This window comes from Scylla paramamosain, chromosome 28, assembly GCF_035594125.1.
Source record: "Scylla paramamosain isolate STU-SP2022 chromosome 28, ASM3559412v1, whole genome shotgun sequence".
NCBI lineage: Eukaryota > Metazoa > Arthropoda > Malacostraca > Decapoda > Portunidae > Scylla > Scylla paramamosain.
Genome location: NC_087178.1, coordinates 14,754,751 through 14,761,322, shown reverse-complemented (window position 1 = coordinate 14,761,322; position 6,572 = coordinate 14,754,751). Strand labels below are relative to the sequence as shown.

Genomic DNA, 6,572 nt, shown 5'->3' with positions numbered 1-6,572 from the left:
CACATAGATATGTGGACAATAACGCTGACCGGTACGAACACAATATTATCTAATCGCAACACAAGTTATCTGCTGGGGATTTTCGAGGTCACTTCACGAGTATGTTACGATAAAGATAAAGACAGGGAACAAGAGATATTTATAACAGCAGTAGCAGCAACAGTAGCATTAGCAGCAATAACAACATTAATAGTAGTAGTAGTAGTAGTAGTAGTAGTAGTAGAAGTAGCAGATGTGGCATAAATTGATGCGGCAGGGAAGGGGAGAGGCTGGGAAGGGGACTGGAGAGGAAGTAGTAGTAGTAGTAGTAGTAGTAGTGCTAGCAGTAGCAGGAGAAGTAATAGACGATAATGTTGTTTAGCTCCTTTGTCCTAACAAAAAATTCTTTCCACTTCACAAGCATAACACAACCACAACAAGGCCACACACCCGTTATGTCACTGGCTGATGCCACAACACAATTTCCTAATCTCCCTGATAAGACAAAACAGCTACACGCTCACTATATAAGGGCGGACTGAGTACACGTGAAGCCATTTATTCAGGACTCACAATCCAAGACCTTCCTGCTGCCGCCAGGTTGGGACGAACAACAGTGCGTCAGCTCAATCCTCGTGAAGGTGATGCGTGCTGTGCCTGTGTCTAGAGCAGTGATAGTCAACCTCGGTGCATGGTGCACCTCAGGGTGCATCAGTTTTTCAATGGGTACTTGGAAATAATGGGATATATGGAGGGATATATGACATGTACCATATGTACCATGATAAGTATATGACATGACCAGTGTACTCGTATGTAAGAGTGCATAGTAGGAAAATATATTACATAAAGATTTGTGTGTCACGTAAGAAATCAATTTAAATTGAGATTTAAGCATTACAAATTTACGTATTGTATTACACAGACGCAAGTCGCACCTCACACGTTTGAGATGTGGCATTTTATTATGCATTCGGCATTTAAGTAAATTATTTAGGGCCGAGTAGTTATGTCCTATGATCGAAATAAACCTAATACTTTTACTTATATATTTTTATTCTTAAAACTAGAAAAGAAAAGTGATATATTTATGTAATTTTTGTAATTATTCGTCTTAGGTACTAGGGTACATGAATTCCTCAAAAGCTCTCGGAAAGGTGTAGGAACTCAGGAAAGATTGAAACCACTGGCCTAGACTGCGAGGTGACAGGATGTTGATACGACTCTTTGGTACGTATGTGTTTGTAAAGGTTTACGAGGAAGAAGGGTCTGTACCGTAAAAAGGTGTGAATACTACTTTTAGTCTACTACTACTACTACTACTATTACTGAACTGCCGCACCACCTCTGTACCTCCAAACTGCGCCTCTACCCACACTGTACACACAGCACATCACCATAACGACATACATTTATACCCTCCTAGGAACATTACTACTTGCAGATTGCACATTTCCCTTCCTTCAGGCTGCGTTTACAACAAGTGAGCCGCGTCAAGCTCAAGTTACGTTGAGTTGCGTCACGTCGAGCCTTGCTATGTATGATCCCAATGCAACACCAATTGCACAGCTATGACTAGCGTTCATTTTTTTTTATAGAGATCTAGTTAAGTCCATCAGCATTTTGAAATGCTTATTTGTCATACTAAAGAAAACCTTTTTTTTTAATAGTTCATTAAGTATGGGAATAAATCACTGATGATTCCAAAATCTGAAGTTTTTGTGTTCAGATTCAGGTTCTATTCTTACGTCTACAACGGATAACAAGCCATAATAAAGTAGCTACTTCAGCGAGAGGGTATACATCCACCCTGAAATCAGTCACGGCACATTTTGATTCTGGTTGACGCAAATGACTCGCGGTTTGACGAGCCGCGACTCGGTCGGTGTAAATGCAATCTTATTCTGTAGCTAGTTTTTCTCTACTACAGTGGTTCCCAAACATTTTCATCTCATTACCTAATTTAACATGCCACAATGGGCGTGTTATCCCTTTCATAAACTGTAACAGTGAGTAAACACTACCTATATTGCAGTGCCCAATACACATACACGCCTACTTACTATACACGTCTACCTCGGCTGATGCTTACAGGGGATCTGATTGAGTAAAATAAGGCAATGGTTCTCAGCCTTATCTAAGTTCATGCGCCCTTCCGGGAGCTTTTGAGAAATTCATGTAGCCTCATGCCCAGAAGGATTAATTACAGAACATTGCATGAATATTTCACATTTTTCCCTAGTTTTAAGACTGATATATATATATATATATATATATATATATATATATATATATATATATATATATATATATATATATATATATATATATATATATATATATATATATATATATATTACTTGTTTTGCGGGGAAACTCCGAAGTTTTCTTCAACTTTATTCGTTTGTCGTTTCCTATGTTTCGTATGTATGGGGGCAAAATATTTAGCTAATTCAAAATTAAAAGCATTAATGGTACTGAGGGTACGCCTAATGGGATTACCGACTTTGTAGGTTTTAGGAAAGCCATAAAGGATGCCGGGAGACGAGCCACTTGTGAATAAGTGGTTAAAAATGTCTTTACTAATAAAATTCAGTTTAAGGAGTCTTGCTAGCTTAGTTTCAAATTTATTAATGTGTTGGAATGGCTTATCTTTACTTAATTTAAACTTAGATGTATCACCTAAAATATGTTCAATTTTCAAGAGGTAATCTTTTATTTTATTCATGACCATTGTGCCACAGCCCTTGTTAGGTTTAGTGACAATAACTAAATCATCTGATTTTAATTTAATGAGAGAATTAACTGTTAAAATCTTGAAATGAAGAGTGAGCTACTGAAGAAATGTCCTTAATCAGATTTCCCCAATCCTTTGGGCTTATATAGCATATATTTAAGAATATTGACTAGATGCTCAAAGGCAAGAAAATGATCCACAAAGTTAATCTTATATTTAGGGAGGGAGTAAGAGAGACCTAGTGAAAGTACATCCCGTTCTGAAGTGGTAAGTGTTCTATTTGAAAGATTGATAACTGTTTTGTCCTTGTTAACTGCATTACTGATCGGGATACCTAAAGCTTCTATTTTTTTTTTCTTTATTATTATTATGAGTGATTTTGTCATGTTTTAATTTTCAGTCATTACTGCGTTTTAATCTAATGAAAAGGTTAATTTAAATCTAAAAATGAAATACTGTTTTGAAGTTAAGATGAGTTTGATGAAATTCATTTGCTTGTTGTTTTAGAAGATATTTTTTGTCGTTTATTTCTAAGTTAAGCAATTTAAACAACACCCAACTCGTATTCCTGATACGCCAAACATTCTTGACTTTTTCCTAACCTCTAATCCTTCTGCTTATACTATTACCCTTTCTTCTCCGCTGGGCTCTTCCGATCACAGTCTCATATCTGTATCTTGTCCTATCGCTCCGATCCCTCCTCAGGATCCCCCTAAGCGAAGGTGCCTCTGGCGTTTTGCCTCTGTTAGTTGGGGGGACCTGAGGAGGTATTTTGCTGACTTTCCTTGGAATGACTACTGCTTCTATGACAGAGACCAGTCCCTGTGTGCCGAGCGCATAACAGAGGTGATATTGTCTGGCATGGAGGCGTACATTCCTCACTCTTTTTCTTCACTTAAACCTTCCTAACATTGGTTTAACACAGCCTATTCTCGTGCTATACATGATAGAGAGGTGGCCTACAAAAGGTACTGAAGCCTTCCATCACCAGAATTTCATGCGCTTTATATTTCTGCCCAGAACCATGCCAAGTCTGTTTTCCATCTAGCAAAAAACTCCTTCATTAATAGAAAGTCTCAAAATCTTTCAAGATCTAACTCCCCTCGTGACTTCTGGCATCTAGCCAAAAACATCTCCAGTAACTTTGCATCTTCTTCTTTCACTCCTTTATTTCAACCAGATGGCACCACTGCTAGCACATCTATCTCTAAAGCTGAACTCTTCGCTCAAACCTTTGCTAAAAACTCTACCTAGGATGATTTTGGGCTTGTTCCTCCCTCTCCTCCACCTTCTGACTACTTCATGCTACCTATTAAAATTCTTCACAATGATGTTCTCCATGCCCTCGCTGGCCTAAACCCTCGGAAGGCTTATGGACCTGATGGGGTCCCTCCTATTGTACTCCGACACTGCTCCTCCGTGCTTGCACCTTGGCTAGTCAAACTCAACTCTGTCTGTTGACATCTACTTTTCCTTCTTGCTGGAAGTTTGCCTACATTTAGCCTGTTCCTAAAAAAGGTGACCGTTCTAATCCCTCAAACTACCGCCCTATTGCTTTAATTTTCTGCCTATCTAAAGTTTTTAATCTATCCTCAACAGGAAGATTCTTAAACATCTATCACTTCACAACTTTCCATCTGATCGCCACTATGGGTTCCGTCAAGGCCACTACTGGTGATCTGGCTTTCCTTACTGGTTCTTGGTCATCCTCTTTTAGAGATCTTGGTGACACTTTTGCTGCTGCCTTAGACATATCAAAAGCTTTTGATAGAGTTTGGCACAAAGCTTTGATTTCTAAACTACCCTCCTATGGTTTTTATCCTTCTCTCTGTAATTTCATTTCAAGTTTCTTTTTTGACCGTTCTATTGCTGCTGTGGTAGACGGTCACTGTTCTCTTAAATCTATTAACAGTGGTGTTCCTCAGGGTTCTGTCCTGTCATCCACTCTCTTCCTATTATTCATTAATGGTCTAAACAAACTTCTTGTCCTATCCACTTCTATGCTGATGATACCACCCTGCAGTTTTCCACGTCTTTTCACTGACGTCAACCCTTCAGGAAGTAAACATTTCACGCAGGGAAGCCACAGAACGCCTGACTTCTGATCCCTCTAAAATTTCTGAATGGGGCAGAGCAAACTTGGTATTGTTTAATGCCTCAAAAACTCAATTCCTCCCTTTATCAACTCGACACAACCTTCCAGACAACTTTCCCCTCTTCTTCAATGACACTCAACTGCCCCCCTCTTCTATAATGAACACCCTTGGTCTGTCCTTTTCTTATAATCTAAATCGGAAACTTCACATCTCATCTCTAGCAAAACCAGTTATGATGTTAGGCGTTCTAAGACGTCTCCGCCAGTTTTTCTCACCCTTCCAGTTGCTAACTCTATACAAGGGCCTTATCCGTCCATGTATGGAGTATGTTTCACATGTTTGGGGGGGGAGGGGTTCCACTCATACTGCTCTTTTAGACAGGGTGGAATAAAAAGCTTTTCGTCTCATCAACTCCTCTCCTCTAACTGACTGTCTTCAGCCTCTTCCTCATCGCCGCAATGTTGCATCTCTAGCTATCTTCTACTGCTATTTTCATGCTAACTGCTCTTCTGATCTTGCTAACTGCATGCCTCCCCTTCTCCCGCTGCCTCGCTGCACAAGACTTTCTTCTTTCTCTCACCCCTATTCTGTCCACTTCTCTAATGCAAGAGTTAACCAGTATTTTCAATCATTCATCCCTTTCTCTGATAAACTTTGGAACTCCCTGCCTGCTTCTGTATTTCCACCTTCCTATGACTTGAACCCTTTCAAGAGGAAGGTTTCAAGACACTTATCCTTCAACTTTTGACTACCACTTAGGACCCTATTCGGGGACCGGCATCTCAGTGGGCTTTTTTTTTTTTTTTTTTTTTTTAGATTTTTGTTGTCCCTTCTACGTAAAAAAAAAAAAAAAAAAAAAAAAAAAAAAAACAAGACTGATAGGTTTTGGAGTTTCTAATGCTAGAGTTGTGTAATTTAAAATACGGAAATTTGGATATAATGTTATAGGCTTTACATTTACTTAGAAATTCTACCTCTAGTTTTGTTTTGCTTACCTTGTAATGGAGTTTTTCTAACTTCCCTATAAATCCCTATACTAGCATCGCCATACCTTCTACTAAGGACATCACTAAAAGATAGGTTTTTAGGGAAACTTATTCTAATTAAAAATGAGAATATAAAAGTCCTCACAGCTAACCATTGCATGGCGTGGAGAAGGTGTGGAGTCCTCACTGAGTTAAAGACCAGCCATGTGTTACATCCTCTGAAGTCAACTTATTTGAAGAGTGATGCATCTCATTAATTTGAATAATATTCCTTGATGGTGCCTAATAATTCCCTGGGCCAGGTAATGTTGATAGTACTACAAGTTCCGAGTTATAGATGAGGTGAACAGGGATACACCAAAGTATCCTCTTCATTTATTACTTCCAACGTTTCACCTTACGTAGAAGGAATCATCAGGCTAAAAAATTAAAAGATAATTGAGTATATTATAAAACAAAGTATAAGACATATAAAAACACTAAAGTATCCCATAGAGGGCACGGCAAAAAAAAAAAAAAAAAAAAAAAAAAAAAAAAAAAAAAAAACACTAAAGTATCCCATAGAGGGCACGGCAAAGTGAGACAACGAACATGGGAGGAGGTAAACATTAGAGCAATGAAAAAAGAAATAATACAGGTAAGTAAATAGCTAAAAAAAAAGAGAGACAGGACACAAACAGCAGTGATATATATATATATATATATATATATATATATATATATATATATATATATATATATATATATACTATATTATATACTATTAGATCTCTA

General features: G+C 38.1%; 1 protein-coding gene across 1 annotated transcript in view; it reads left to right on the top strand.

Moving 5' to 3' along the window:
• Positions 1-488: 488 nt before the first annotated feature.
• Positions 489-6,572, top strand: part of LOC135115084 (aminopeptidase N-like) — a 17,571-nt gene continuing 11,487 nt past the window's right edge. Inside the window, 1 exon segment of the mRNA XM_064031575.1 lies at positions 489-620. The gene's annotated coding sequence lies outside the window, so the exon portion shown is untranslated.